At 43.1% G+C, this 23,971-nt stretch overlaps 1 protein-coding gene across 2 annotated transcripts in view; it reads left to right on the forward strand.

Moving 5' to 3' along the window:
- The window catches only part of CSMD1 (CUB and Sushi multiple domains 1), a 2,053,194-nt gene that overhangs the window by 217,544 nt on the left and 1,811,679 nt on the right, over positions 1 to 23,971 (forward strand). The gene's annotated exons all lie outside the window — the stretch shown is intronic.

Raw genomic sequence — 23,971 nt, forward strand, 5'->3', positions numbered from 1 at the left:
GGTATGAAGCTTTTCATAGATAGAGATGGAGATACAGAGATAGATAGATAGAGACTGAGACAGATAGAGGCCAAGACAGAGGTAGAGAGAGAGCTATGTGTGTTGTATAGAAGGTCAGAGGGTCAATACTAGGAATAGCATTAGTCCCTGCACATACACTCCCCTTCAGAGTTTATAGGATACTCTTCCTTATATAAAATGTTCTCAATACACAAAATCATGATTTGCTATAAGCCAGTTGTACTGCCAAGTACTTTGCATACGTTACTGCGTATACCATAGCAAATACAATAGAATTCCTGGAGAAACTCCAAACACGCTCAGGAACCACAGGAGCCCTGACCTAAATCTATTAACAGGGATTAGGAAAAGAGGAGTGCCAGGATTTGTGGGACACTAATCATGAGACTGAAAGTGCCTAAGATCCTGCATGAAGGTAGTTCAATACTGTGGAAGACTAATTAAATGATGTTTATTTGGTACAAACATTTTTGAAACCTATGTGGTTTTTTCATAATACACATTACCCATCGACTTTTAAAAATGTTTATTTATTCTATTTTATCTACTTAAAAGGCAGAGCAAGAGATCTTCCATCCACTGGTTTACTCCCCCATGATCTCAACAGCCAGGCCTGGGCCAGGCCGAAGCCAGGTTCTGGAAATTCTGGTTAGATCTTCATGACAGTGGCAGAAATCCAAGCACTTGGGCTATCATCGCTGCATCTCGGCACGGTAGCCGGGAGCTGTATCAGAACCTCTGAGTAGGCACGACCTAAACAGGCACACGCTATGGGATGTGGGCAACTCAAGCGAGAGTTTAACCCGCTTCACCACACGCCAAACACGTCCACAGCTTTCAGGATGGAGAAATCTATTCGTGGGTTTCAACATTTTTGCACTAAAATAAACTTGTCTTTTAATTCTATTTTCCATAAGAAAGATCCTCATGTTTGCCTACTGGGTCCACAAATATTTAAGTATCATCAATATATCCAATAGGTTTGGATTTTATTTTGTACTAACATCTAAAATAGGGATATGTATTTCCATCATGAAACTGAAAGTTTAGTTTTGTAAAATTGACCCCACATTTCCACAACAGCTGTGTTTTACAATAGGGCCAGTAAAGCGGAATGGTAAGTTGGTTTGAGGATTAGACTTTTGAGGATGTCATAAGGAAAATACACATTTTCCCTTACTTGGCACTGGTGGAACTAAAGCTCATACAGGCTTCCCTGTGTATCGCTGCTCCTTGACTTCCTTCTATGTGTGTGTTCCTGTGACTTCCTGTATATATATATGTTCTGTGACTTCTCTGTGTCCCCATGACTTCCTATATGTTTGTGTTCCTGTGACTTCCTGTATGTGTGTGTTCCTGTGACTTCCTGTGTGTGTTCCTGTGACTTCCTTCTACATATGTGTGTTCCTATGGGTTCCTGTGTGTGTGTGTTCCTGTGACTTCCTTCTACATATGTGTGTTCCTGTGGGTTCCTGTGTGTGTGTGTTCCTGTGACTTCTTTCTACATATGTGTGTTCCTGTGGGTTCCTGTGTGTGTGAATTCCTGTGACTTCCTGAGTGTGTGTTTGTTCCTGTGACTTCTTTAGTGTGTGTTTGTTCCTGTGACTTCCTGTGTGAGTTCCTTTGACTTCCTGTGTATGTATGTTCCTGTGACTTCCGTGTGTGTGAATTCCTGTGACTTCCTCTATATGTGTCTTCCTGTGACTTCCTGAGTGTGTTTGTTCCTGTGACTTACTGTGTGTGTGTTCCTGTGACTTCCTGAGTATTTGTTTATTCCTGTGACTTCCTGTGTGTGTGTTCCTGTGACTTCCTGTGTGTGTGAGTTCCTGTGACTTCTTGTGTATGTGTTCCTGTGACTTCCCGAGTGTGTGTTTGTTCCTGTGACTTCCTGAGTACGTGTGTGTTCCTGTGACTTCCTGAGTGTGTGTGTGTTCCTGTGACTTCCTGAGTGTGTGTTCCTGTGACTTCCTGTGTGTGTGTTCCTGTGACTTCTTCTGTGTGTGTGTTTCTGTGACTTCCTCAGTGTGTGTTTGTTCCTGTGACTTCCTCTATATGTGTCTTCCTGTGACTTCCTGAGTGTGTGTTTGTTCCTGTGACTTCCTGTATGTGTTTGTTCCTGTGACTTCCTCTGTGTGTGTGTTCCTGTGACTTCCTGAGTGTGTGTTTGTTCCTGTGACTTCCTGAGTGTGTGTTTGTTCCTGTGACTTCCTGTGTGTGTGTTCCTGTGACTCCTGTGTGTGTGTTCCTGTTCTTCTATGTGTGTTCCTGTGACTTCCTGTGTATGCATCTTCCTGTGACATCCTATATGTGTGTATGTTCTGTGACTCCTGTGTGTCCCCATGACTTCCTATATGTGAGTGTGTTCCTGTGACTTCCTCTATGTGTGTGTGTGTTCCTGTGACTTACTCTGTAAGTGTGTTACCATGACTTCCTCTGTGTGTGCTCCTGTGACTTCCTCTGTGTGTATGTTCCTGTGTGTGATGCATTTGTGAAACACATAGGTCCAATGTTTAAAAGGGGCCAAAAGCCCTCAGACTCGGGGTATGTTATTGCTACATTTTCAGGATTTGATCAAGAACAACACATCTGCAATACAGTTTTGATGAGTCATTTGTTTGGATGGCTGTTTTAATTTAGCCTGGTTTTCTCGTATTTGTCAGGCATAGATCCATCCCGGCAGCAGTAACTTGGTGAACAGTGCTTGTTGGGAAGGGTTCTCCCCCCCTCTTGCTTCCGTCATCCCCATGCTCAGAAATAGCATTCTCGTCTACCAAAGGCGCCTTCATTGACTAGACCTAGTTTTCTGGCTTTATCCACCTGCTGAGTCAATTAGACTTAATTGTTTCTTTCACTGCCTTGCCTCCTGCTCCTGGGAGTATGCTCTGCTTTTCAGTGTGGTTTAGCTCTCTTTGGTAAAATAACATCCACAAGGTAAAATAGGAAGTTTGAATTGACTCTTTTTTAATTATCCATCTCAATGTGGCGCTCACTGTGAATATATTATCTGGCAGTGTCATTATGAAGACTGATCTAAATAAAATGTTTTCAGTAATACTCAGGATGGAGTTAATCACACACAACACAGGAAACTCACTAGGTGGAAATTAGTCTCATGGTTTCGAAGGGTGGACTAAATTTATATTGACAGGTAATTGGGAAGTGCTTTTACAAACACCAGTGGTTCCATCTTTTCAGTTACTTTGCAAAAGAATGGTTACTTTCTCACTTCAATGATGAAGATAAGCCAAAAATAGTAAGGTGATTTGCAGAAGATACCGAATTAGAAATCAGTAGTCCCTCTGTCTGTAACTCTATCTCTCAAATAGATAAATGAAATCTTTTTAAAAAAGAAAATTGGTAAAAGAACAGAATTGAAAAACTGAATTGTCTGACTTAAAGTAATACCTTTCTTATTTCCATAACTGCTTCCAAAATACATATCATCAAGCATAATGTGCGGCATTTTGCAACAAAATAGAATTAAGCAGTGTTCTGTAAGCCTATTTATTGGTTTTCCTACCTTGGTAAAGGCATTCCAACTTTTGTCAGTTAGCAACCACAGACATTCTGTTTAAATACTTTCTATGTGTTAACATCTGGATATGACCCATAACGTGAGGTTTCATGCTGGAGTGGAGGACACTGCAATGCAAGCACAGCTTCACAGACACACAGTGTTGCCTTTCCCTGGGGGGAACATGGGACCCTTCCTTCAAGGGCTGTAATCAAGTGCTGCTTCATATTCCTATTTCTTTCTTTCTTTTTTTTTTTTTTTTTGACAGGCAGAGTGGACAGTGAGAAAGAGAGACAGAGAGAAAGGTCTTCCTTTTGCCATTGGTTCACCTTCCAATGGCCGCCGCGGCCAGCGCACTGTGGCCGGCACATGGCATTGATCCGAAGCCAGGAGCCAGGTACTTCTCCTGGTCTCCCATGGGGTGCAGGGCCCAAGGACTTGGGCCATCCTCCACTGCACTCCCAGGCCACAGCAGAGAGCTGGCCTGGAAGGGGGGCAACTGGGACAGAATCCAGCGCCCCGACCAGGACTAGAACCCGGTGTGCCGGCGCTGCAAGGTGGAGGATTAGACTATTGAGCCGCGGCACCAGCGGTTCATATTCCTATTTCTAATTCATGCTACAACATAACAGTCTTCATAAGTCTCCAGGGGTGTCATAGGAATAATCCAGCTAAAGTACAGTCTATAAAGTAGCAGCACTAAGTAATTGCTTAAAACACAGTAGTAATATAGTAATGTTTTACTTGCTGCAGGTTTAAAACATTCAAGAGGATTTTGAAGCAAGCTTCAAGCTGCTTCTTAGTAAGGCATTCATGAAAATATTTGCTACATTCAAGGAAGTATTTGCTGCAGTGGCTATGGCAGAGAGCTCCCTTCCAACCTCCACTTGATGGGGTCTCCATTCCTCTGCATTTTTTGTTCACCTTCTCTCTGATTTCCCTAGCAATTTGGGCTGGTCCCCACTTAGAATTGAGGTCCAGCTACTCATTTTGAGAAATCTGTCCTTCTCTAAATTATGCAAGTGCATTGAAGTACTGGATTTTGATCATGGTGTCCCAGGTGCCTTGTTTCTCCCCACCTATGGAGTCTTGATTGATATTGGCTGTTGACAACAACTGAGTTGACTAATCCAGGAATGGCTGCCTTTCTAACCTGTCTTCTCTGTTTCTGTGTCATTTATTCTATGCCACATCAGGTTGCAGGGATGTTATCCTACCCAAATTTAGTAGAACATCTTGATTGAGTTAGTGCTTAATAAGACCCCTGCCCAACACATACTCTTTCCAGTGACTGAGGAAATACTGGGCTGGCATGACACTTTCTACAGGTGCCCCTGGCTCTCCACTGACCATGCCAAGCCTCTACTCAAAGATAACTAGATTAAAAGGAAAGGGTCATCCAAATTCTTTCAATTAACAATTGATTTGCTGGCTAAAACACCTACCTAATATTTACGTTGTTGTTCTGCCATTCATAGAATAATCTCCCTCTGTGATCCTTGATCTTTTTTGATAGGGACCCTGATATCCCAAGATGGGAAATGATTGCTTGCCTATTTTATACCCTCTGTTTAATATTTTAATGTCCATCTAAATTCAATAAATGCATTCTCTTTATATAGAACCTGTTCCTCTGATTCTGCAATTCATAAAAGTTTAGGAACTTTAAATATCACTATTTTTGAATAACACTTTTCTAAAAACAATTATCAATGCTCTTTCATCTGCTCTTGACATCTGTCACTTTAGTCCCTTTCAAGATTTTGTGCGTGACCTGATTTAATCTTTCTGATTAATCTGTGATTCATCTTCAAACTCCTCTTTTCTACTCTAGTTATATGTCCTAAAGTCAGAAAAAAAATAATGAAACTCAAGTATACATTGAGGAAAATGAGAGTAACACAGAATTTTATTTTATTTTGTTGCTTTTGTAATGTCAAGACCTTTTATAGATCTTGAAATACCATAGTTGATTAATTCCCAAACTTGAAATTTACATTAATTCTGTATTAACATATATCTTCTTTGTGATAATTACACTTTAATCTTTCTTTTATAAAATAAGTTAAAATTACTTTTGTATTTGGTATTTGTAAGTAGATATAAAGTATATTGGCCTAAAGGTCATTATTTTTCTCATATATTAATCATATGATTTGCATATATTTATGTGCTGGCTCATTTATATTTTCTTTAGGTTTTTAATTTTTCCATTTATTTGAGAGACAGAGAGACAGGACTTTCATCTGCTGGTTTACTCCCCAAATACCAAGAACCTCAAACCAGATCTCCCACACGGGTGGTAGGAACTCCGCTGGCAGAGTCACCACCTGTCCCTGCCAGGATGTGCATCAACAGGAAGCTGTAACTGGGGACAGAGTCAGGATTTGAGTCCAAATACTCTGCTATTGGATGTGGGCATCCCAAGCAGTGTTTTCACTGCTTCACCATGCATCTGCCCTCTGATCATTTTAAACTGAGCTAAGATTATATAATATTAAGGTTTCTAATCTTAGTGCTTTCTTTGATTTTAAGAAATCCACCTTCCGTTACTCACACAAAAAAGCAAGGTTTGAATTGCCTTGCTACGTGAACGTTGCACCATTCACACATGCTTTCTGTTTCAAAGAAAATAAGGAAAAAGATATAAAACTGAGTGAAGATGAATATCGATGAAATTCAAAATGTGATTGATACAGTTAGGATTTCCATTTATGTTTCTGTACTGGGAGCTCATGACATGGAATTCAGATTGATCATACTAATTATATCATCAATGGCATCAATACGTATTAGCATTTAAAGGAAAGCAGGAGTGTTCATAATGAGTGAAGCTGATACATGAGGGTGTAAAGGATGGCTACGAAGGCTACACAGAAGCCAAGGGAATCCCAGAACAATTGCCTGGAAGCAAACAACAACAAAACTCAAAAGGAATCCTTGGTATCCCCTGGGTATAGATGCAGAAGACAGATGCGAGGCAAAAGTGGCAGTGCCTGTCTTCCAGCAGAACCATCAGAAGTGTCCAAGAAAGCTGTCCAGCAGGACTCTACCTAGGAACACAAAGAATCTTCATGCCAGGCTCTCAGGCCTCCCAAGAAAAGCATGACATGAGGACCCCTGCTCCTCCAAAGACAAACAGAAGCTGCTGTGTTCTGGGACCAGTAAGCATTAGTCATCTTTGAAGGCAGGACTTTAAGCTTACACAGCAACTGCCAGGATGGGCCTGGACTTTCCTCATGAATTAGTTATATCAATAACACTGGTTCCTCTGGCTTTAAACTCTATAGGGTATACATCCCAGCAAGGTCAGAGGGATGGGATATTCCAAGAAACCAGGTGGCTCACCTTATTTGGCTCCATTAATAGATTTAAATCCACATTCTTTGGATGATTCAAGACCAGCCCACATCAAATTTAGGGTTTTACTACTCCAGCCTCAGGATGGCTGACATCCTAATTAGGGTTATGTCACAGCCAACAGAAGAGACTTAACCATCACCTAAACTCACTTCGCCTGAATCCAAACTTCAGCCTCCTTCAGCACCAGGCACAGAATTTCAGACACAATTTTAGTGGCTTCGTTTCTACAGCATGTGCCTTTCAATTTTCCTTTTTCATGAAAATATTGTTTAGAATATTAAGAGATTGGCCAGTGCTGCTGCTCAATAGGCTAATCCTCCACCTGCGGCGCCGGCACCCTGGGTTCTAGTCCCGGTCGGGGCGCCGGATTCTGTCCCGGTTGCTCCTCTTCCAGGCCAGCTCTCTGCTGTGGCCCAGGGAGTGCAGTAGAGGATGGCCCAAGTGCCTGGGCCCTGCACCCGATGGGAGACCAGGAGAAGCACCTGGCTCCTGGCTTCGGATCAGCGTGGTACACCGGCCTCAGTGGCCCTTGGAGGGTGAACCAATGGTAAAGGAAGACCTTTCTCTCTGTCTCTCTCTCTCACTTTCCACTCTGCCTGTCAAAAAAAAAAAGAATATTAAGAGATTCTTTCATAGTTTTCTCAAGACACTTTACTCACAACTATAGGTAATTGCTGAAAATCTGCCTCCATTCAAATGCAGAAGTGCTCTCATATTGCATTGCATATTACCTCCAACCAAACCTCTTCACCTTTGTGATCCTGACTGTTCCCTTGAGTTAAATGTTCTTATGCACTCTAAATAACTTGCTATCCCCTGAGTGTCCCCAATGAACTCAAATATTTTGAACCTACAGCTAAATCCTGTACAAATACAGATTGTAGGGCATAAAGAGTTTTCTGTGATTAGAATATAAAAATGCTTTTTATCTTGGGATGAACAACGTATCTTTGTTGGAATTCTGTGTTAGAATTTCAGATCATCAGAAAGAATGTCAAACAGCTCTAGGGAAGATCAAATAAAGAATTACCTAAGAAATCTCTGACATAATTTGAAAAAGAAGCACTACTTTTTTCCAGTATGGTCCACTTTACATATAAATGTATTTAATTGCAATATTTAATTTATTTATGCCTTGTCTTGGCGCCTGTTACACATGTGCTGTACCACACATCCATGGGGGATGCCCACATATACCACCTGATGTCAGTCCCCAGGCCGCTGTCATCCAGGGAAGGAGGGAAAAGGGGTTATAGGGCACACACATTCAATGTGACCCAAGCCAGGAGCTCAGAATGTTCGTTTAACTGTGCACGAAGCAAATCATTGAATCTTTTTTTAAAAGGTTTATTTATTTATTTGAAAGTCAGAGTTATAGAGAGAGAGAAGGAGAGGCAGAAAGAGAGAGAGAGGTCTTCCATCCAGTGGTTCACTCCCCAGTTGGCTGCAACGGCTGGAGCTGTGTCCATCCGAAGCCAGGAGCCAGGAACCAGGAGCTTCCTCCGTGTCTCCCATGTGGGTGCAGGGGTCCATGCTGGGCCATCCTTCACTGATTTCCCAGGCCACATCACAGAGCTGGATGGGAAGCGGAGTAGCCGGGTCTCCAACCAGCACCCATATGGATGCTGGCGCTTCAGGCCAGGGCGTTAACCCACTGCGCCACAGCACCGCCCCCCCCCCCTTTAAAAAAATGATTTATTTGTTTGTTTGAGAGGCAGAGTTACAGAGAGCAGGGAGAGAGAGAAAGATCTTCCATCTGCTTGTTCACTCCCCAAATGTTAGCAATGGTAGGGCGGAGCCAAGCCAAAACCTGGAGCCAGGAGCTTTTTCTGGGTCTCCCACAAGGTTTCAGGGGCCCAAATACTTGGGCCATCCTCTTCTGCTTTTTCAGGCACATTAGCAGAGAGTTGGATCAGAATTGGGTCAGCAAGCATTCAAATTGGTGCCTGTATGGGTTTCCATCACTGCAGGTGGTGGCTTTACCTGCTGAGCCACAGCACTGGCACTCAAATCATTGAATCTTCGGAAATCTCAAATTCATAGTAGGAAATTAAAGCATTTTAATATTTGATTTCACTTAGTGTGAAGATGGAGCATGGAAATGAGAAAATATGTGTAATATTTCATATTATGTTATTTTACTAGGTATTCTAGTTACAAGGATTTTGCTCTTGTAGGTGGGTATTTTGTTAAAAAACTGGGAAAGAGAATAGTATGCTTTCATAGTTGTAGCATGGTTGTGAAGTAAACATTAATAAAAACAAGTGATTTAAACTAATAAGTAATCTTAATCATTTATTCACCTGCTCAGGTTTTTGTTTTCTTTTATCTCCCTATCTTCTTAAAATATTTATTTATTTGAAAAGCAGAGTGACAGAGGGAAACACATGCCTATACACACACACACACACACACACAGCGAGAGAGAGAGATCTTTCATCTTTTATTTCACTCCCCAAATGTCTGCAACTGCCAGAGCTGGGCAAAGCTGAAGACAAGAGCCCCATCTGGGCATCCCACATGGGTGTTAGGAATGCAGGTACTTGGACCATCATGTGTTACACCCCAGGCAAACTAGCAGGGGGTAGCGAGATCGCAAACCAGGCACTCAGATATGCGATGTGGCATCTCGAGTGGTGACTTAAAACTCTGTGCTGTGTGCCTGCTTATGTGTGCCATTCTTTGACTATTTTTATGACAAATTATCTCCTCAGTGCTAGCTGTAAAACTCACCTAAAACAGTGTGTGAGTGGGGCTTGATTCACAAAAGCATGAACTGCCTGCTCATTCTAATCTTTATCGCTCTTGTTTTTCTGACTTCTCTGAACTCGTTGGGATCTTTGTCAGCTGGGTCTACATCATATAAGATGGAGTACTAAGCCTGGTATTATTTTTTAAATATTTATTTTATTTACTTGCAAGAAAGAGAGAGAGAAAGAGACGGAGAGGGAGAGGGAGAGAGAGAGGGAGAGAGAGAGAGAGAGAGAGAGAGAGAGAGAGAGAGAGATCTTCTATCTGCCTGTTCATTTCCCCAAATGGCAGCAAGGGTAAGCCCTAGGCAAGGTGCAAGTCAGGAGTCTGAAACTCCATCAGGGTCTCCTACATGAGTAGCAGAGGCCAAAGAACTTGGGCCGTCTTCTGCTGATTTCTCAGGCACATTAGTAGGGAGCTGGCGTGGAAGTGGTGCAGCTGAGGCTTGAAACAGCACTTGCAATGCAACACAGGCATTGCAGGCAGCAGCTACATCCAGGAAAATTGTGCTGTTCTTCCAGAGACACTTGCATTTCTTTTTAAGACATGAAATGCAAACTTTATTTTAGATACAAGTTCTCCATGCATAGCCCCATGGTGACAGTGCCCAGCTACACATTAACGCTTCATTTAGGTGTTATGAGTGTACTGTTAGGCATTTTCCACTCCAAGGAAAGAGAGCTTGAACAGATTCAGAATATTTAATATTGAGCCATTAAGTGTTGAAAATCACTTGTATTCCTATTTGTGCTGCACATTGTCAAATTAAAAAACTGAGCACAGTGAAACTTCATTCACCCACCTGTGCTTGTAACATCATGAGTTCCATTTAGCATGAAAAATTGTTCATGCTCCGCTTAGACTATGTTCCTAAGATTGTTCTCATTCCCCTAAGTGATGAGCTCCTTGCCCTGAGGTTTTCACATGAGAGCCAGCCGGTGTCCAGTGCAGGGGCATGAAGGGAAGGCGACAATCCCCCTGGTCTAGATTCCCGTGCTGCAGCCACAACTGCCAAACACAGAGTGACTTGAACCAAGTCTGATGCCTCCTGTCACTGTTGCACAAGGGTCATCTTGGCCAAACTTACAGGCTTTGGTTGCGTTTCTCACAGAAGGCTCTGGGGAGAGTGAATTTCAGATTCTTCCAGGCCACTTGGTGGCCGAATTCAAGACCCTGTGGTTGTGGGGCTGAGATCTCTCTCCGTTGATGGCTGCTGGCTGTGAGTCTTCTTCTTCTAGAAGCAGCCCCCATCCCGAGAGACATGGCTGTCTTCTTCCCTCCTCAAAGCCAGCTACCACGATCCAGGCCTCTCCACATCTGTCTCCCCTTCAGTTTCATCCCACCTGCCTCTTTGTGCCATGCACCTTTCATACTTCTGTGGCAGAAAACACCTGCGTTTAAGCGTATGAGTGATTAGATGAGGTCTACCCTGATAACCCAAGATAATTTCCCAATTTTAAGGCCAGCAAATGTAAGTCCCCCTTCAAAGTCATCCCACTGTGCAGCACAGCGTAACCACATGTTCCTAGCACCCAGAGACTAAGATGTAGGGAGGTGAGGGAGCTTTCTCACCTATGACACTTTCCTATTCAGGGAACTGAAGTTATAATGGCAGAGAAAATAAGATCACCATATAATGTTTGCCATGAACAAATGCGTAGATCTGAAACAGTCTCCTAGTGCTGTCAGTTGGGGTCAGTGGCAACCTGGAGCAGGCGGGGAAGGCTTGGGAGAGGAGAGAAAACCTGATGGACTACTACAGTGTGGTGAGGACATTTCTGCCAGGACAATGCACATATTAGGAACACACTAAATTTCAAGGTAGCCTCAGGATAAAATAAGTCATTTCAGATGAAAGTAAGACTAATTTTGCGATAAGATGCAAAATGAGTGTTTCATTGGTTAAAATCCACAGCATTTTAAAAACATTTTTAAGACTCTAAAAAGAGAAAGAGAATTAGGTCTCTTTTGTGACTTTTATGCCCCAGACATGCCTTCTGTAAAATGGGAGAAAGTCAGGCAAACTGAAGTGATAAATCTGGGAGAATGTGTTGATTTCTACCTTCCATGATGGAGACACAGGGTAGTGATGAAGAAGAGAGAAGACACCCACGGTGCCGATGGGGAAGTGGATTGTGGGAGAGGCATGGTGCCTCCCAGGAGAAACAAAACTGAATCTGGGGTTTAATCTTGATATCCCCCTTCTGAGCCTATTTCTGAAGGAACTAAACTAGAATGTTCAAGAGACACCTACACTCCCAGGTTCACTGCAGCAATGTTCACAGTAACCAAAATATGGACTCAACCCAGATGTCTGCCAATGCGTGAAAGGATACAGAAACCATAGTGTACGTACAGTAGATTAGCACTCAACATTAAGAAAGAAGGAAATTCTTCCAAGTACAACTGCACAGATGAACCTGGAGAAGACTACTCTAAATGGAATAATCTGGACCCTGAAATGCCATTGCCCATATGTGGAAGCTAAAGCAAGTCCAGCTCAGTGTGGACAGAGAACAGAAAGGTGATCCCTGCAGGAGGATAACGAGGGTGGGGTTGCTGATCAAAGTTCCAGTAGTGCAAGAGAAGGCCATCCGAGAGGCTTGCTCTGCAACAGCCTGACTGTATTCACAACAAAGCATCGGAAACTGCTGAGACAAGATTTTAAGTGTTCTTGGCACAAATAAAGGCAAGTGTGTGAGGGAACGCAGTTAATTAGCTCGATCTCATCATTGCATGATCCCGTCAGACACCATTAATATGTACGAGTTTTTGCCAGTTATGAAATAAATAGTTCAAAAGTAAACAAAGACAGAGGCAGGCACTATGGTATAGTGGGTAAAGCTGCTGCCTGTAGTGCCCACATCCCATATGGATGTTGGTTTGAATCTCAGTTGCTCACTTCCAATCCAGCTCTCTGGGCGGTGCCGCGGCTCGCTTGGCTAATCTTCCGCCTGCAGCGCCGGCACCCGTGTTCTAGTCCCGGTCGGGGTGCCGGATTCTGTCCCGGTTGCCCCTCTTCCAGGCCAGCTCTCTGCTGTGGCCCGGGAGTGCATTGGAGGATGGCCCAAGTGCTTGGGCCCTGCACCCCATGGGAGACCAGGATAAGTACCTGGCTCCTGGCTTTGGATCAGCGCGCCTCAACACCCAGCCGTAGCGGCCACTTGGGGGGTGAACCAATGGAAAAGGAAAACCTTTCTCTCTTTCTGTCTCTCTGTATCTCTGTCTTTCTCTCTTTCTCATTGTCTAACTCTGCCTGTCAAAAAAAAAAAAATAATAAAGAATAAGAACAATCCAGCTCCCTGCTAATGTGCCTGGGAAAACAGCAGCAGGTGGTCCAAGTCCTTGATTTCCTGCCAGGAGAGACTCCATGTAGGAGACCCAGAAAAAAGGCCAAGCTCCTGGCTGTGGATCAGCCCAGCTCAACTCTTTGCTGAGGAGTGAACCAGCAGATTGAAGATCTCTCTCTGCCTCTGCCCCTGCCTCTCTGTAACTATGCCTTTCAAATAAGTAGGTGAATCCGTTTTTTTTCTTTTTTAAGAAAAAGTAAACAAAGACCCACATAAACCTGCTGCAATGAGCTGACAAAGACAAGGCAGCTATGCCCTGGCTTCTGGGGTCAGGCTGAACGCCACTGTCCATCGTGCACACAGGCATTGCTGTGAGGGACAGTGCCTGCCTCCTGCCAGTCACTGAGTCCTGCTGGGTGACTGAGAGGGGTCAGAAGAATCTATGATGTGGGTTAGAAGTGGCCCCCGGCGTCCTGACAGGCCTTGTTCCCATCTCCACACCCTGGGAGGACACTGGAAAACAAAAGACTGTGTGGCAGGAAGCCTGGAGTGCATTTCTATCTGGAAACACTCTTTGCAACATTAGGATAAGAGGAATTAGCTGGGAGTGATGCTGGGACTCCCTAACGCCATAGACGAGGCTCTGAAGTGTTGCAGTGGGGCACACACTGCCTGGGAAAAAAGGGTCCTGGGAGTAGGGCCTGACCAGCCCTGGGAGAATCGGCAAGAACAAGGCAGCCTGAGCAGGGGAACTGGGAGGGTCAGTCACAGGCTGTGTATCCGCACCAAGCGTGGGCAAGAGTCTCTGAGGCTTTTGCTTTCTAGGGTAGCAAAATTTGCTACTTAAAAAAAAAAAAAAAAAGAAACCAATATACTATGAGAATTCAAAGCTGTCAATGAAGAAGAAGTGGAAGGGAGAAGGTAATTATTCTTTAAGAGTATATAGTGGACGGTGCCGCGGGTCAATAGGCTAATCCTCCACCTTGTGGCGCCAGCACACCAGGTTCAAGTCCCGGTCGGGGCGCCGGATTCTGTCCCGGTTGCCCCCCTTCCAGGCCAGCTCTCTGCTGTGGCCAGGGAGTGCAGTGGAGGATGGCCCAGGTGCTTGGGCCCTGCACCCCATGGGAGACCAGGGAAGCACCTGGCTCCTGCCTTCGGATCAACACAGTGCACCTGCCGCAGTGCGCCAGCCATGGCGGCCATTGGAGGGTGAACCAACGGCAAAGGAAGACCTTTCTCTCTTTCTCTCTCTCACTGTCCACTCTGCCTGCCAAAAAAAAAAAAAAGAGTATATAGTGCAGAGCAGTGATGTACATTTCTAAAATATCAAGAAAAAACATGGAGCATTGACTGTGGTCATGCACGGTGTGAAGACAGGTAGGGAGACAGCTGCCTTGCAAGCTGCTGGTGCTGGGGGCAGACTCTGCCTGGCTCCCTGGCCTCCTGGGAAAAGGGTGGGCAGTTCCATGGCCTTCACCAGCCCGCAAGTCTGTCTTCTGAGCTGAAGATAATGCATGTTTTCCTTGAATATTCTCTTTTCCTTTTTTGTCTTTCTATTTATTTGAAAAATGGAAAGACCAAGACAGAGGAGCTGTAGGAGCTCCCATATACTGGTTCACTCCCCTGCAATAGCTAGGGCTGATCCAGGCTGAAGCCAGGAACCAAGAATTCCATCCGGGTCTCCCAGGTGGATTGAAAGAACTCAACTACGTGAGCCATCACCTGCTGCTTTCCTGTGTGCACAGCAACAGGAAGCTGGATCAAAAGAAAGGCTGAGAGCAGAACCCATGAGTTCGGATATGGAATGAGGGCATCTCAGCCCACACCAAATGCAATCAGCAGAAGTTGGCATTAGGGATCCTCTCAGAATATAATGGATTTGTAATTTTTATTTGGCAAATGTAAAATCAACTTTTAGGTGTCCTAACCTAAAAAGAAAATAACCTCATTATTTATAATTTTGTCCAATATGAATGCATAAATAAGCATGCCTGCCAATTGATCTTCAGATAATAAGTTATTCTAACATTTCACAAATGTGTAAGTTATGGAACCATTTAAACATGTATACCAAGAATTATATATCGTGTTTTGTTTTCCTTATGCATAATTTCCTCACTGAATAAAAACACTACCATTATTTGTAAGGACAGGTAGTAAGTAGTAATAACGATGATAACTTACTATACATTTGAGATAAAGATTCCTTCAGGTACAATTCCCGGCACTTGAAATGTGTTCAGTCATTTTTTTCAAGTACTTTCACGCACCGTTTCCTTTTATCTTGCCTATAAAGCCTTGAGGTGTGCGGTGTTATTATCCATATCACACTGGCAAAACTGAAGTCAGGAGAGGTGAAGGAAGAGGCCAAGGTCACAGAGCAAATGGACTTGGGACCACATCTGTCCATCTGCAAGATCGAGTAGCTCCCCATTCTTCCACCCAGCGTCTGACGCCTACCCCTGCTAGTGATGGCTTTGCTTGAACATGAGTGTAACTCAGGCTGAACGTCCCTAACAGAAAATCTGCAATCCACAATGCTCCAGGGTGCAACACTTCTTGAGTGCTGGCATGGCACTCAAAACTGTAGATCTCAGGGTATTTCCTTTTTTTTTACTTTTATTTAATGAATATAAATTTCCAAAGTACAACTTATAGATTACAATGGCTTCCCCCCCATAACGTCCCTCCAACCCGCAACCCTCCCCTTTCCCACTCCCTCTCCCCTTCCATTCACATCAAAATTCATTTTCGATTCTCTTTATATACAGAAGATCAGTTTAGCATACATTAAGTAAAGATTTCAACAGTTTGCTCCCACACAGAAACATAAAGTGAAATACACTGTTTGAGTACTCGTTATAGCATTAAGTCTCAATGCACAGCACATTAAGGACAGAGATCCTACATGAGGAGTAAGTGCACAGTGACTCCTGTTGTTGACTTTACCAATTGACACTCCTGTCTATGGCATCAGTAATCTCCCTATGCACCAGTCATGAGTTTCCAAGGCTATGGAAGCCCTCTGAGTTCTCCGACTCTTATCTTGTTTAGACAGGGTCATAGTCAAAGTGGAGGTTCTCTCCTCCCTTCAGAGAAAGGTACCTCCTTCTTTGATGACCCGTTCTTTCCACTGGGATCTCACTCGTGGAGATCTTTCATTCAGGTTTTTTTTTTTTCCCCAGGGTATTTCTAATTCCAAGTTTTCAGACTGGGTATGCTCAACTGCTTCAATCCATGCAAATATTTCAAAAATCTGGAAAACTCTAAAATCTGAAACATTTGCTATTCTAACCATTTTGGGTAAGTGCTGTCATCCGTGCCGGGCCCATCTTCACATGAAGTGACAATCTCACTGCGGTTCAGGGTATTTGCCGGCTCTCAGTTAAGAGGTGAGGAGTCAGAAGCGTCTGTGAAACGCTGTGACCACCAAGTGCAGTGAACAGTGCCCAAGTTGTCTCGAAGCACCTGCCCTTCCCCCGTGAAATCAGCACAGCTTGTTTTTCCACATGGGTTGTAACTGCTCACCTTGGACACCCTGACATCAGGAGCTAGTGCAGGAACACACTCTGGGCAGCACTGTGCTCACCTGCCTCGGTGAAGCCACCGTGTGTCTACACCAGGTCCTCCCTCCCAGACTGGTGGAGTGGAACTGGCAGACACCAGCCCTTCGCAGCAAGGAAAAGCAGATCCACAGGGATTCAAAGGAGCACTGAGCCCCTGAAGCCCACAGCCTTTCCTACACAAGGGGCCCAACAATTGATGACCGCTGACTTTCATCTCAAAGAACCAGCAAAGCATTCAGCCCAGGAAGGGAATGAATTGCACGTCAAGCAGGTTTGCTGGCTCAGCACTGATGGAGCCAAGGGTGCCCAGCAGCCTCCCGGTGAATATTTTGAGAGGAGAGAACAGGACGCTCTGGCTTCTTCCACTCACCTGTGTGTGACACTGCCCTGGGCAGAGATGTGTGTGTCAGCTTGGGGCTGCCTTGCCTGCACTCTGCTGCCAGGGATGGGCCCACTGAGCAGCAGCTATGCAAAGCTCAGTATGACATGGAAGGCATATTTTAAAAGTCATCCAGCGAAGGTATCCTCATTTCTCCCAGTGTTTCTCCTTTTTTAAAAATATCATTTGTTCATAATTATGTTTTTCAGATTATAATTCCACACATAGGCTCCAAGTTTGGTAAATTCTTTGTATTTAACCATGTTAGAGGCAATCACATAGATTTATTGACCCACTGTGACCAGCTCAGCCTCTATGCTTTCAGGTGAACCCCCATAATGGTTAACTCCACATCCTATATTCCTCCCCACGGCCTCATGGCTTAGGTGTCACTCCCACTTGACAATGGAGCATGGGAGGGCTCAGAAATCATTTGCAACGGTGTAAGGTGCAGATTCAAGACTGGGCCTGGTGTATAAGCCCTTGCAGGTTGTATCCCATACTCACACTATGGCATCCCTCTCAGGAGAGATGCAGAAAATGGCAGCTCCTTAAAGAAACCTGCAGAATCCAATATAGAATGCTGAGATTTTAACTACAGTGACACACAGTGAAGAAGTTGCCCTCAAATAACCTTCCTGAGCAAGGATTTTTAAAAAATTCTGATTTTTGTTCACGACTCTCCTTCATTAGGTGTCTGGAGAAATGACCTCATCTACTCTTTGTACTTTAAGCAGGTTTAGAAAAATCACAGGGAAAGACCACGGTGCAGCTTAGCTTTGGCTTCGGCGCATTTGCTTCTGAAGTTCAACCTTTATGGAGGGGGAGGTGTCTTCCAGCGGTGCTGGTTGCCATAGGCAGTTAGCTCAAAAGGGCTTGGAAGGCCTGGTTAGGAAAGCAGAGAAGACACACTTCATCTGTCATACTCCGCTGCATGCTGCCGACCTCAACCAATATTTCCGTTAAAATCTAGTGACCATCTGAAAGCTTAGCAACATTTTCCAAGTTTCCTAAGAGCTGTTAGTGTATTAGTTAGTAGGATGAGCCAAGCTCTATCGCTATTGTCAGCAGTGTACAAATAGGCAGCATTATAACTTTTATGCTTTATCTAACTACCTATGTATCTAATGAAGTGATATTCACCTAGAATTCTGAAATATGATTGCTGGAAAAAGGACGCACTGTCATATGTTGGATCCATGCGGTATGGTTTATAGAAATCCTTTTAATTAGCTTTCCAATAAGGGGAGAAATCTTGCTTTTATTTAGAAACTCCCACAGACAGGCCACCTCCCACACAAAGATGAAATCAAAACTGCAGTAATAAGGTTCACTCAGAATTGGTGGGTTTTTAAAGAAAATGTTTTACAATCCAAGTAGTTTTGGGTTTTACATTAAAGGAAAATAACAAACCATTATATTTAATGTTAACATTCTCAAACATATTGTTCTGTGGAGAGCATCACAGTGTGTTGCCAAAGGTGTGGTTCATTAATTGACTCTAATGGGTTCTTGAAGAGACTGAAAAGGAAGAAAACAAAAGATAGAGAGAAGCTTGGTGACTGGAGCACCTCACGTGTAATAGGAACCGTTATGCACAGCTTGAGTAAGGAAAATACATTAAGGACATGGAGATCATCTCAATCTATTAGACAAAAGTCTTCTCCCCACGATTTCAGAAAACAGTAGTTCAAATGGATATTTTTAGAGAGTAGTTTGGCTGGTTTCCAGTTTGGGCAGAATACTTAATTTGAAAAATTTCTATTCCTTGGAATACTAATTGTCATTTCTACTTAATACTTTCAAGAATACAAAGGGTAACATAAAATTATCTTCAATTTGTTTGGATCCAAGCTTGATAAAACCATAAAAAGGTAGTGTGCTGGGAAGTTATTAATCCATGTGTGTATCTTTATGCCTTCGTATTAATTTCTAGATTTCTAAATCTCTAGATTTTGCCAACTCTGTTTTCAAAGGACAGATCCCTTTCTCTCATCAGGAAAAATACCTCTCTGTACCCCCATAAAATGCCACTTTCTTGCTAACTTCCATTGTCTGCCTATGAAACAAAAAGACTTTGCCACTCTCACGAGTTCAGCAGTGGTTGTTTCATGAAAAGCTGGTATAATGTGAAATCTCATATAAAGCTTATTACTTACACAGTGATGGAGATTGGACAGATGAGGCACCCAGAATGCTGTCTGCTGGTGAAATAGTGCATTGGCAGCCTGCAGCTGCTTCTTATAAGATTTAAATTAAAATCTAGACACAGATTTCCTATCAGTGTCTGATACTTTGACATGTCGTAAGTGGTGTGTAGAATATTAGAATTTCTCAAACCTAATATTTTTAAATGCCCAGGGTTATTCAGTGATAGCTTAATCTTGTATTTACTTAGTTTACTTTGTTTTCCTTCAGGAAAATATTTCAAGTGGAAATGAAACCATAACAATTTAATAACACTAATTCTGTCCTTTAATGTAAGTTTTTTTTTGTTTTTTTTGTTTTTTTTTTTTTTTTTTGAGTGCACATTACTCTAGTGTGGCTAATTGATTCATGGGCATTGGTGATGTGGCTCAGTCTGCAGCTCCTCTCCTTCTTTTTTTTTTTTTTTTTGACAGGCAGAGTGGACAGTGTGAGAGAGAGACAGAGAGAGAAAGGTCTTCCTTTTGCCGTTGGTTCACCCTCCAATGGCTGCCGCTGCAGCCGGTGTACCGCGCTGATCCGATGGCAGGAGCCAGGATCGAGGTGCTTTTCCTGGTCTCCCATGGGGTGCAGGGCCCAAGCACCTGGGCCATCCTCCACTGCACTCCCTGGCCATAGCAGAGAGCTGGCCTGGAAGAGGGGCAACCGGGACAGAATCCGGCGCCCCAACCGGGACTAGAACCCGGTGTGCCGGCGCCGCAAGGTGGAGGATTAGCCTATTGAGCCACGGCGCCGGCCTAATGTAAGTTAATACATGTTGAGAAACTGTTTCATATGGGTCTTGAAGTGGTATTACGGAACTATTATGTCACATATTTTTAATTAAATGACATCTTTTAATCAGAATTTGCTTGAAAGACAAATTACGATTCTCACATCAAGGCACATTTAATCTTTCCAATAAAGCTGGCAAAAAAGGGTCAAATAAAGAAGGAGTCCATTCGTTTCTAAATGAAACAACTGATAACAGAATATATCTTCCCCTTCAATGTACCTCACCCCATAGAACATGATTGGCACAGTAGAATGAGTCATCAACGAACTATTGAATGACTATGAAGCTGGGGTCGTAACACAGCGATCAATAATGCTCACTTCTAGTAACTGACCTACCTTGGCTCTCAGTGCAGACTGAATTAACGTCTGGAAACTTACAGCAGGAAGGACTCTGGACAGAAAGGGAGATCTCAATGTGCTGATAAGCATTGAAATTGGCCAGGAGGGAACGTAGAATCATTTTATGTGGAAACTCACCGAGTGCCGCTTTTCCTTTGTCTGATACAGTTTCCAGCAAGAACACACACACACACACACACACAGGTAGGGGGAGTGGGAGAGAGAGAGAGAGAGGGAGGGAGAGAGAGAGAGAGAGAGGATCTCAAATTCAATTTCAGCCCCAAATCCTTGAGCTCTTAAGTTGCTGGATCACAATTTTTGTCCCATTTCCTGTGTGAACTCCTGTGTATTTGAGTTTGATGCTGAACTAGCATCATCTCTGTTCACCCAATGGTTTTCATTATAGATAAGCTCCAGAAGACCTCTTAGGGGTGATGACTAAACACAAATGGCCTCTCCTAGAAGATGGCTTCCCCACAACTCTCGCCAGCAGATCCTGAGACTTTTAAAGCTATAATCTTACCTGTCGTGTTGCTGTGGACAGGGCACATAAATGAGATGCCTAATAAACACTATTAACTCCAATGATTCCCAAAGAAAGGCATTTTCTTCACGTTTGTAAATGGTGTGATTGAGATACATTTTTTTCAATCTCATTTCAAAAAACTCAGATGCGATTCTGCTGTGGGAGTGCTGGATTGAGGTGGAGGAAGCACAATAAACTCTGGGATGCATCTGTGCCTTGAATAAGGACCTTATTGATTGAGAATGCGGCAGCCCGAAGAGATGTGGGAGCCAACATGCTATGCAAATGCAAGGCCACCACTGACACCACAATTGTGGCACTAATTTATTCTTCCTGTGTTGATGGGACTATAGAGTTTTGAAATGTAGGTCAATCACTTTTTTGATTCTTTTATTTGGCGACTTATATTCTTACATATGTAAATTAAGATCACTGCAGTTTAATTCACAGCAAATTAAATGACTGAGACACTTGAGAAAAGTAATGTTTGATATAAGATGAAAATGTATTTAATACCTCAAAATGCAGGTGGGATGGATTTATTAGTTTATGTTATACATTAAAATAAAAGGCATCCAACAATTCAATTTTCTCCCTTCAATTAAAGTACAAATAGTTATCAGTACACAATCATCTCCTTAGTTCAATTTTTTTTTTTTTTTTGACAGGCAGAGTGGACAGTGAGAGAGAGAGACAGAGAGAAAGGTCTTCCTTTTGCCGTTGGTTCACCCTCCAATGCTGCCACAGCCGGCGCGCTGCGGCTGGCACACCGTGTTGATCCGATGGCAGGAGCCAGGTGCTTCTCCTGGTCTCCCATGGGGTGCAGGGCCCAAGCACTTGTAAAGTAGATCCTATGTAGATGATCTATCAGCATGGTAGGATATCCATGGAAATACAAGATTTATTCTACTCTCTCGCTCTGCATGGCAGTATTTTATCTTCTGGATTTATTTCACTGTAATATTGTTATGTATGGGGAACTGAGTTTACTACACTACCTAATATGCACTCGTAGCACTGAGACTGCTTTGGTCCTCCGCACATTATTCACAGGTTGAGATCGAGTGTTCCATGTTAATTTCAGCTGCTTTCTCCCTGAGAATCTTTCCATGTATGTTTTTTCATGTACTATTTTGCCACTTCATTTATTAGTAGTATTAGTAGTATATTGGTAGTACTCTTAGTAGTATTCACAATATTAAAACAAAATCTATTCATCAGTCACATACTCAGTAACCCAAAATAACTATGTTTTAGTTCATTGTTCAAGAAATAATAAGTATGGATCATTTGATTCAGTAAAAATTCCTACTTGTTTTGATAAATTGATAGCCTTCTAAGTTTTGATGATTTTATTTGGAAACATGGAATGTAAGTGGTTTATAGTAAGAGACACCCACTGCAGCCATACGCACATGAGGAATTTCAATCTGCAAGCCAGTGCCATCCATTCACATATACAATTTATGTCCAAACTACAAACATCGTTTAAATTTTTAGTAGTATGCACATTAAAAATAGAAAAGAAACAAGTGGAGTTAATTTTAGCAGCATAATTTAATGTGATGTGAATTTCAACTTGTAGTCAACATGAGGATGTTGATGTTTTTACAACAATTTAGTGCTTGTTCTTCAGAATCTCTTGGGCGTTTTCCATTGGCAATCATGCCCATCCCCAAGGGGCAGCTTCAGGTGACCTGTGGCTGCTGCGTTGGGCGGCCAAGCCCCAGCCAGTCACAGCACACTTCCTCTTCATTGCTTTCTTCCTGCATTTCCTCTCAATGTATAAGGATCTCTCACACTTGAACTGAATAAATTTACATTGAATATGATCAACAAGCACGTATTTCTAGCAGTATTCATCTAGCTCACCAGAGTATATATGGCCAGGATCCTTTATCTGAAATGATGGGGACCACAGTGTTTCGGGGTTTGGAGTTTGTCAGACTTTAGAATATTTGCATAAGCATACTGGAACTTCTTGGGGATGGGCGCCACATTTCAACACAAAATTCATTTATGCTTCATATCCTCATATTCATAGCTTAAAGGTAATTTCCTACAATATTTTAATAATATGTGCATGAAACAGATGTTTCATGGTGTGACATTTTTCCACTTGAAATATCGTGTGAACACTCAAAAAGTTTCAGGTTTCAGAGACTCTCAGATTTTTAGATTCAGGAGGTCCACGATGTCATATGCTGCGTGTTCTGAGTATAATGGTCACTGTGTGTCCACAGACTCTTCTTCCCTATTTAAAGAATCACAATGGAGCTGAGTACAGATGCTAACATCACAAACTAGGTCAATGAAGGTACAAATAAATTTGATATAGATATTTTGCTATAACTGCTACACACTTTCTAAAAGACGACATTATGGGCCGGTGCCGCTGCTCAGTAGGCTAATCCTCCACCTTGCGGCGCTGGCACACCGGGTTCTAGTCCCGGTCGGGGTGCCGGATTCTGTCCCGGTTGCCCCTCTTCCAGGCCAGCTCTCTGCTGTGGCCCGGGAGTGCAGTGGAGGATGCTTGGGCCCTGCACCCCATGGGAGACCAGGGAAGCACCTGGCTCCTGCTGTCGGATCAGTGCAGTGGGCCAGCCACAGTGCGCTGGCCGTGGTGGCCATTGGATGGTGAACCAACGGCAAAGGAAGACCTTTCTCTCTGTCTCTCTCTCTCACTGTCCACTCTGCCTGTTAAAAAAAATAAAAATAAAAAAAAGACGACATTATGAGCTGCATATCATATTTATTACAATTGTTCCATGGTAATTCTGTCCTATCGCAGCAGATCTTAATTTACTTCTGTAACTTAGTTTGCCAAAATGCTTTCCCCAAATTGAATCATTTCCAACACAAAACACACATTTGATTAGCGTAAGACTAAAAAACATTAAAAAATGAAAACAAAATGTTATTCATGATGCCCACATATTTTATAAATATTTTGATGTATTTGCTATCATTTGCTTTCTGTTTCCCCATATATTTTTGATATTATATATATAATTATTCAAGAAATAAGAGTAATATTCTTGCTTACCAATCACATATGGATCAAGCATGATTAAATTTGAAATATTTCAGCCAGTGCCATGGTTCACTAGGTAAATCCTCCACCTGGGGCGCCAGCACTCCGGGTTCTAGTCCTGGTTGGGGTGCAGAATCTGTCCCAGTTGCTCCTCTTCCAGTCCAGCTCTCTGCTGTGGCCCGGGAGTGCAGTGGAGGATGGCCCAA

The sequence above is a fragment of the Oryctolagus cuniculus genome, chromosome 8 (genome assembly GCF_964237555.1).
Source record: "Oryctolagus cuniculus chromosome 8, mOryCun1.1, whole genome shotgun sequence".
Taxonomy (NCBI): Eukaryota; Metazoa; Chordata; class Mammalia; order Lagomorpha; family Leporidae; genus Oryctolagus; species Oryctolagus cuniculus.